Raw genomic sequence first — 10022 nt, 5'->3', positions numbered from 1 at the left:
ACACCACTAATGGACAAAATACCTGCCCTTTTAAGAGCAGCTTATCATTTCATTAACTATTTCATATACTATTCTAAATGTTGATAGAGCAGCTTTGTGAAATTTCACATATTTCACTTTTTGCTTGTCAGTTTACCAGCCAAAGCATAATAAATCCTGGCTGCTCATTCATTTAAGGGCCAAAGATTGGCAGTAATTTCAAGCTAATTCAGCAGTTGGCTCCAAAACCGCTGTCTGAGCTTTTAAAGATATTTCTCGCTCTCCATTATTTTCTCTTCCACTCCCTGCTATGCACACAAGCTGATTCTTTATAGTGCATTCATAATCCAGCAACTGATTGAAATGGAATGGTGTGACCCTGAGTTGTCTAGAGAGAACATCATGGAAACAGTTGTGTCATTGCAGTGTTTGCTAAAAGTGTCCACTGGCAACGGTGGTGTAGTTCTGAATGCTGAATCTGTATCTGAATGCTGATGGGTCAAGGTTTGTTTGTGTATAACTAAAGCACGATCACACACCAAGATGCATAGATAACATTTGGGGCCTACAGAATGTTTTCTAGAATTAGAGAATAAGTGGTCTACAAAGTCTGTGTTCATTGAAACAATAATACAAGCATCATAATTAAAGTAAATGGCTTTCATAACATTGCAGTAACAATACATTTCTATAACAATCTTTTGTAATTTATAACTATACTATAGTCCAAAAAAAAGTTTCTGTATAGTCAATAAATGATAGTAAACCCCTTATATTATATTGAAGAAAAAAAAAGCCCTATTATATTTACAAATATAATCCAACTTCTTAAATACTAAGCTCATTATTTAAATATGCACAACAATATTTTAAAGCCATGGAGCTTATTATTCCTTATATTGAGTTTCTATTATATAAAAAATATTCTATATATAATAATGCATTATTTTTGAGTAAATTTGAATTAAATACATTCGATTCCCAGGCAAGAAACCAACCCAGCCAAACTGTAAAATCTTAGTACCGGTCCCAAGCCTGGTTAAAATGGGAGGGTTGCGTCAGGAACAAGCACATGATATACTGTTTATGTATTTAAATCATATTATTGGTATGTTATTAGTAATCCCCTAGAGACTCTTCAGTCAGATAATAGAAATAAAAATGTCAGCTTTTATCAGACACCGAAGAATAAATGGTAGAAAACAACTGCACTGAACAACTGCACTGAATCCTCACATACTGTATACACTTCCCCAACTCTCAAATGGATTCTGTAGACTTGTACTTGTACTTAAGGACTGATGCCTCAATCATAAATCCTAAGATACTGGTTCCTAATGTGATCATACATAATATTTTTAACCTACTTGTCTTTACTCTTCAACTGAATTATCTATTAATATTTAATCCTACTATCTGGTGTCAGCTAGAAGAGGGTGGCTTTCAGAATATATTTCCTCTCAAGATTTCTTCTCAAGGGAATCCTCTTCTGACTTGGTCATTTAGGATCTAGATCTCTAAAAAAAATAAACGGCACTGTGACAGTGTCTATTGTTAAAAGTGCTAAAATTGAATTGAAATGTACTGAATAGTTCTTTTGCCGTTGCATGCAATATACTGAACCCGAGAGGCCACTTAACTGGATTAGTCAAACTAATGATGCAAGGTTCCTCCACAGCCCCACCCTGTGTGGCTAATCAGACATAAAAAATTCACTCTGGAATAGCATTCGACACTTTGTTGTCTTCCAACCTTACTCTTCTGAAACCCAGAGGATTAATGGCCTCAGCCACTGCCTGTGTGGCGAAATATGAGCCCAATCAAGAGTTCTGGAAACTCCATAAATGTGCAAGGTCAGAGATTCTGCACAATGAAGAGGAACAATAGTGCTGTCTACTCCAATAGCACTGCAGTCTTTTAGTGCTTACTCTTTTTCTTCAAAGTCTATAGTTCCGGAAGAAGTCTCCAAGGTGAAAGGGATTCATCATGATATGTAGAAGCCTGTCAATGATCTACTCCATCAGGCTCAGTTTACGCTTCTCTCTATCCATATGCTCCCAGGCCAAAACACTCCCAGTAGTGTTCCTGATTTGCTAAAGACACTTACCAACAGACAAGAGGTGATACTAATGGAAGGAAATGGCTAGACAGAATTGTCATCAGTATGTAAGACTTGTTTACTGCTTGTTCGTTCAAGTTAAGTGTTAATTCTGGACAGGTTACATGGATAACTAGTTAGATTCCACTTCATACTGTAGAAGTAAAGTGGGGTCAGCTCATGAAAAGGTTTTCATCACAGTTTCATTTAACCTTTAAGGGATCTTGTTGTCCCACAGAGGGAGAAACTCATAATACTTGATAGGGTTTAAATGGATCTGCACGGATGGATTAATCTCAGAAAATCTGGGCTTGAGGTGTGAAGCTCAGGATGGAACTAAAAAAGCTTCTTGTTCTTTAAAATATAATGTTGGGGCATGTTTGATTTATGTAGGGTAAAATTTCTGAATATTCTCAGAATTTTACATTTGTCACTGACAATAGTGGGGGGGAAAAATTCCAAGAAATGGAATGGAAATAGATTGGAAGTGAATAGAAACACAAATTCTTGGCTCTCCTTGGTCTGCAGTTACACAAGAGTTAGTCATTTCATGTCAGATTGACCTCAGTGAACTATGACATAGTATGTGAAAACTTATTTTTAAATGAATCGTGATTAGTGCAGTCATGAATCATGCTCTAAGTGTACTGCAACAACAGACAACAAACAGCTTGATATATAAAAATATGCCAGTCATATGGTGAAGCTTGCTGAGCTCATCCTCATGCTGGCTTGGATCTTAATGAGCACCCGGTCATAAGCCTCAATCAGGTTCTATCCAAAAAATGACAAGATTGTTGTATAAAATGTAATATTAAACCACCAGGGATAAACCACCAATGCAAAAGTTTATTACATAAAATACATTTAAAAAAATACAAAAATTCAGTGCTCATGAGAACAAATAGCAGATAAAATTTGAGAACAATGAGAAGAACAGAATTAATGGTTCATGGTCCTGAATACCTCAGAAAAACAATAAGAACATAATTACAGGTGTTATCTATTTAAAATATACATAAGACGAACTAGTGAATGCTAGTTACTTAGTTACGCAGGCTAAAATTATCTTTATCACTAGCTTTAGAATAAAGTAGCTTTACTTAATCAGGCTTTAGGATGCCAGAATTATGGAGAAAAGGAACCATTAAAGCAAGCCACTTTTGCTAGTTTTGTTTATAGATAATGATACTATTTTATGTTTTCGGTGTTAATACAATATGGTAATAAGGCATACAAGATACACTGCAGTGTTACAGTAGCCAAACAGTAAGGTGCTTAGAAGATCTGCTGACTATAAACATTTTCCCAGGATTCCAGATGGGTTAAAGTACTGGAATGTGACACATTTACAATATCATACTGGAATACAGCTTTCGCTTGTTTTTGTTTTAAAATTCTATTTAGTGTAGCTGAATTGCTTAGGGGGCATATGGCTTATATATATTTGTGATGGTTGTCATATATATATATATATGTATATATGCTCTGTGTTGGGGATTTGATTTTCGCCTCTGCATGTCTTTTTTCTGGATTTTGCATTTTCTCCTTGTGCTTCAGGGGTTACCTAGAAGTACTCCAGGTTTCTTTTTCATGCATTATAGGCTGGCTGGTATCTCTAAATTGTCCAGAGCGTGTGTGTGCCCTACCTTGTACTCTGACTCCCCTGGTATAGGCTTCAGGGTCCCTGAAACCCTGCATGGAATAAGCAGTAGAAGATGGATGGATGGATGGATGAAATCAGTCACTGCCTTATATTTATTTTATATTCCAAATCAATTTAACTGATTAGTAGTTGGCTTTGAAGGGTAAAATATCACATTAAATGATGATTTTTATCCACTAGGTCTTTAGGCGATGAAACTTCCAAAGCATTATAGACATGTAATTTTTGCATGCTGCAAAGATCCCTGATTGCATTTGAACTGGTCCTAGAAACCTCTGCATGCAAAAAAAACACAATGAGAGCTGATTTTTATTTTTTGATAATTATTTTTTTCATACATACATTTGCGATTAGCACATGAAGATTAACAAGCATATACATGCTTGCAAATGTTCAACAAGATTGTTTTAACAGAGACAGGATGTAAATAAGTCCAGTGTAATCGACACTTTGCTGTTTGAAGCCACCCACAAAGCTAATCTGTTAACCAAACAAAATACACATGGCTTCCGCCCACACTGACCGTGTATTAGCTGATATGATTGCAATGGACAGCCTTAGATAGAAACCAGAGATCAATGGTGTCTGGAAATGTCAACATGTGGGTTTGGGTCATAATTGCTCTGGCAAAAGGCTTTTAGTTATCTGCTAGTCCATGTCTCAATCTTATCTTTGATGTGGAGCCATCATAAAAAAAATAAGTGACCATTTGATAACTCTGGAAACAGAGAATAAATGTGGAACAAGGTCTTTATCTGTGGTGATCAATTGATTTTTGTCAAAGCGGGACAAAATGTCAGCATACAGCCAGAGTACAGAGGGTGGAGAGTGTAACTTGTGATCAAATATTACCAGTTAAAGCATTCAGGTAGTCAGAGAAGCGAGAAACAAGACTTTTTTATCATTCTGGATAATCAAAAAACTACAGTTTCACCAGTAGAAAGATGACTGAAGAATCAGGAGACTAAGAGTCAAGGTTTAGTCAAGAGTAACCTTGAGAGTGACTTTTATACTGAGTTGTACATACAAAGGATACTCCAGACCATATAGATAAAGGTTATAACACAAGAAAGAAAATATACAGTAAAACATGAACAGTGACAAAAACATCCCGAGTGAACAAAAGATACGTATACAGTACATCATGCTTTAGCAAAAAAAATCACATTGACTTGAGTTAACCTTAAATGATTAAATCGTTAAATCTGTATCTTTCATCGCATAGTGATCCCGCATATAAGAACAAAAGGAGAACACAAAAGAAGAAAGTAGGCCACATTTGTCTGAGCAGATCTGGAAGTTGAAACGCAGCATCCCCAAAAGTCCCCAAAAGATTTCACTCTGCTTTGGTATCCTGCTGTTACCTCAGATGCTTCAGAGCATGAGATAGTGACAGACAGAAAAGGAATAATGAAACATTCTCTCTCTCTCTTGCTCTCGCTCTCACACTCACTCACACTCACACACACACACACACACACACACACACACACACACACACACAAATGGCTTCTGCAGCTTAGTTATAAGGTCACAGAATACTTAAGTCCAAAACCACTGTGGTTTAATTGAAGCCACTTACCCTGATGTTTAAGAGGTTTAGGCTTCAACAGAAATTTACATCTGAACTGGACCTTCTAATGGCAGGATAGCTTAGTCATTTTCTGTAATAGGCTATTTATGTTCATTCCTGTCTCATAAACTGGGGCTTGGTGTGGGCTCTTTTAAGTATAAGCAAAGCAACAACAACAAAAAAAACTGCTAATATTTTAACTGCATGGAGTTATCCATGCAGTTGTTCACGCAAACATGCGAACAAGTCTCAGCTCAGTCATGAGTAGGGTTGGGTATCAAAAGCAATGATTCCGGTTCCGATTCCGGTTCCAGTTCTGCCTTACGGTTCCCGGTTCTGATTCCGATTCCATAATAAAAAAAATGTGAAAAATAATGCACAATACTTAAACAATTCCATTTGTGTTTATTAATCACTCTTTAAATTTAACAGAGCATTTCAATTCATATAAAGTTAAATTTAAATAAATCCAACATCATATTTAACATCCAGAATTACAACTTAGCAAAACAGTTAGATTTTTCTGAAGAAAAATTAACATGTCTGCTTTCTCTGGGAGAAGACGAGACCTTTACTGGCTTATTGTATCTCCAGCTGTGGAGAAAACCCTCTCAGAGGGGGGGAGATTTGCTTCATTGTTGTAGCTTTGGAAATGAATCCACACTTTAGACGTTTTTTTAGACGTGTTTAACACAAAGTGTACCTCAGCACAGCAGTGCGAGTGACTGATTTCTGTGGTAAACTGTGTTAATTTGGTTGCGTGACGGTAAACAGTGTAAACAATGTATATACATGAGGTAAGACATGGCTATTTAAAGTGACCGCTCACAGCGCTTTGCCCGTCATCGCATCGGAACCGCGTTTGGAACCGAAACTTAAAAATTCCGCGCGGTTCCGGTTCCTGTTAAAAAACTGAATAAGAATAAGAACCGGTTCTCGGTTCCCAACCCTAGACATGAGTCAGCACAAATGGACTTCCATTATCACTTTAGTCCATAGGACTATATTCAGGCAGGATTTTTGGTATTTCTAATCAACATTCTCTACCCTGTGTAGTTTGGGTCAATGTTATTATTACTAGACATTTAAAACAGACAAGAAAATACTAGACAATACTAGACATTTAAAACAGACAAGAAAATACTAGACAATACTAGACATTTAAAACAGACAAGAAAATCCACAGAGATCTTGCCCTGTAGGCAGCTATGCTATCTAGCTAAAATACACTAATCAGTATGCGGTACACTACTGGGTTGTACTATAGAGATAGTTATACTATAATTACATCGGCTATGCAGGTATATGTGATTATGTTCTGAATAAACAAATCAGCTTTGATCACTTGATATTTGCAAAATTATTAAACCGATTGTTGTTAATAAAGATTACGCTTTCCTGTAATTTAGATAAGAAAACCTGGAGCAGTTGTGGATAAGGGCAAAAGGTAACTTTTGTTCTTAAATCAGCAAAAAAAAAAAAACCCCATTTATATCTTTCTTTTCTTTTCTTTTTTTTAAAAAATATAATCATATTTGAATTTTGAAGAGAATGTTCAGCCTAGCAATAAAAAAATACATAAATAAAACTGTCTGGAGTGTGTTCAACTTGTTAAGACTCTCTTGACCTCTGTACAAAAGGAGAAGACAGCTAAGATCTCGGAGGTTAAAACAAAGCGGTTAGGATAGGAGTGGAGTGAAAGATCAGCAGAGCGCTCAGTGAGCACTGGAGCATGCGACAAGGGGCTCTTGGACATGCATCATGCTTTGTTGCCCTCTGTCACTAGAGGATTTGTGATGATACGATACAACCTTTGTGACATGAAGAGAAGTCTTTTCCACAGAGGATTGGGCTAAGTGTGAAGGATTTAGATATGCCTCAGAGGAATAGATCCACTTCTCTGGAACAGTTGCTGTATCCCAGTCTTTTTCCTCCTGTTGCGTTCCAAAAAATAACAATGTTTATATAACAAGAGCACTGGCATAGAGCATTAGCACTGAGAAATAGGTGAAGTCTGAGGAAAACACTCAGAATTTTACACTCTGTCTCTCATGAGTGTTGTGCAGAACAAACCAAAAAGAAAAACCCCTCACATTCATCTGGATTTAACTTAAAACAGCTCAGGTCCAAGTCCCTAAAAACTGCTGCTGAAAAAAGAACAACAATCTTTCTCTTTTGTTAAAGGAAACACAGCCTGGTTGCAAAACACATTACCGGTTTCCTAACTCCAGTGGTTAACTTCAGCCTATTGTAGCTCATGTGGTCTTATTAGTTGCATCAACAGATCTCCTGGCCTCACTGTCGTATATTACAGATGTCTCAAGACTGAATCAGAGGAAGGAAAGCAGAGAGAAGGGGAGGTGAAGTGGAAGTCTTGCTTTTGCAGCAGGTGTCCTGTTTCTAACACAATTAGAGGATTTACGACAAGCCAAGCTCTGCTGAGCACTTACAATTTTGTTATCGTTGACAATGACAAACTTTAAAACCTTCAAATAAAGAAGACCCGACTGTCAGTCTTTGCATAGCAAAGAGTTATTCAACAGTAACAATATTTATAGGCAGTAGCAGACTACATGTAAGATCCATTATGTAATTCGGAATAGGACACGTTTCAAAATATTTGGCAAAACCCAGGTTACCTTGAATTTCTTTGCTTATTACTGTTTTATGCAGGTACATCATAGTTTATTAATTTATAATGTAGTGAGTACATTACTACCATTTCAGTGCACTGTCAGTGCAGTGTTAGTAGTGTGTAGTTTCTGGATGTTGATCTGGTCACCTAAGCTAACTGTGAATACTAACACTGTTAGCTAGCTAGTTCCATAAAGCTTCTTTGAGACTTGCATAACTATATATGATTTATTTTGTGATGTTAAAGCAAGGTTCAAATTAGCATAAGACCAGTGTGTCTTTGTGTCTCCTTTCTTTATGTGGAACATTAACATTAGAAAAAGAAAAAAATCTGACCTAATATTTTATTATATGGGGGCACAGTGACTTGCAGTAATTAGCATGTTAGCATGTTTGACATTTATCTGCTTATAGTTAATACTGTGGAACCCTTATGAGACAAGTTAATACCTGTTACCACTCTTTTTTTCTTCCGCTCAAAGTTAATCATAAAAAACAAACAAACAAAAAGAAAAAAACAGAAAAACAGCAAACTTCTATATCTTGAAGAATTTCCCATGTCAAAAAACTTATTACAGCTATTTTAAGTGCTGACACTGGAGATTCCAAAAATGATAACTATGCTGTACGTCTCCTCTCAATTTTAAACGTTAAATTCAATTTTAAATTCAATATATTTTAACAATTCCCATTGTCTCAAAGCAGCTTTATAGAAGTATAGAAACAGAAGAGAGACAGAAAAAAGAAATAAATATATGAAATACTAATAAGAAAAAAATAAATAAATGAATGCATGCAATTAAAGCTTAAATTTAATTTAAAAATATTCATTTTAAATTATAACAATTAAAACATCTTTTTATGTATAGTTTAAACTATTGTCAGAGCTTCTGTTATAGAAAACAAACCAACAGCTTCTGAGCAATCATATCCTAGCATTCAACAGCACTGTGATATAAAATCAGGGTAGGATTACTTTACATAGAAGTAGAATTTAATCGAATAAAACCATTCCAAAGGCAAGATTAGGTAGCATTAAAGTAATGGTACTGATGACATCATTAGTCCTGTAATTTGTATCAGTACAGGATTACACTTTCTCAGTCATTTACCCAAATCTGCTTATATTCAGTAGGAGGAGAGCGCAGAACCACATGGGAAGCTGAGAGGAAGGTGTATTTAGCAGAGAGAGAGACATGTGGGCCTAGCGTGGGAGGTACAGTCACTTAGCAAGCGCATACACACACACACACGCATATTCATAAATGCTGTGCATGCCAAGGTTAGCAGGGTTAATATGTAGTCATGGAAACTGCAACACTGGAGCTGTAAGACAGAGATGTGCCACTTTTTTTTGCAAAAAGAACAAGATGAGAGGATGATAATGTCTATCCAGAGAAAATCAACTCCACACAAAAGAATTTATACAATCATACAGCAGCACTTCATCCATTAATCCCTTTTCTGTAGCACTTATTCTACACAGGGTCGCCGGGAACCTGGAGTCAATCCCAGGACACAATAAAACAACACTCACACTACACATAATTTAGAAATACCAACCAGCCTACAATGCATGTCTTTGTACTTGGGGAGGAAAATAGAGTAGCCAGACGAAACCCCCTGAACCACTGGGAGAACAGGCAAACTCCACACTCAGGGCAAAGACGGGAAACAAATCCCCAACCGCAGAGGTCCAAAGCAAACGTGAGAACCGCTAATCCTCTCTGAAGCGTTCTAATCACTTAGACATGAGAAGACCTGGTTTTGAGATTAGGTGTTATGCTTTGTATGCAGCAAAAACAAAATAAAGAGATTGCAGTGTTTGTGTAAGAGAAGTGTGGTTGTTTTCCCATTCATGGTGTCTCGTGCGTTGTGCCCCAAGTCCCCTGGGATAAACTCCAGGTTCCCTGTGAATGATAAGCAGTACAGAATATGGATGGATGGATGGATGGATGGATGGACCACTACTTTGGTTCTCAAAATGGGATTTGAGCAGAATAGCCAAGGGGTATGGCAGGTTTTAATTTTTCACACAGTAGTGGAAATCACAGCCCACCAAGTGTCATTTA

This window comes from Tachysurus vachellii, chromosome 15 (assembly GCF_030014155.1).
Source record: "Tachysurus vachellii isolate PV-2020 chromosome 15, HZAU_Pvac_v1, whole genome shotgun sequence".
Taxonomy (NCBI): Eukaryota; Metazoa; Chordata; class Actinopteri; order Siluriformes; family Bagridae; genus Tachysurus; species Tachysurus vachellii.
The sequence above is the reverse complement of the archived record's forward strand: the minus strand, read 5'-3'. Positions refer to the sequence as shown.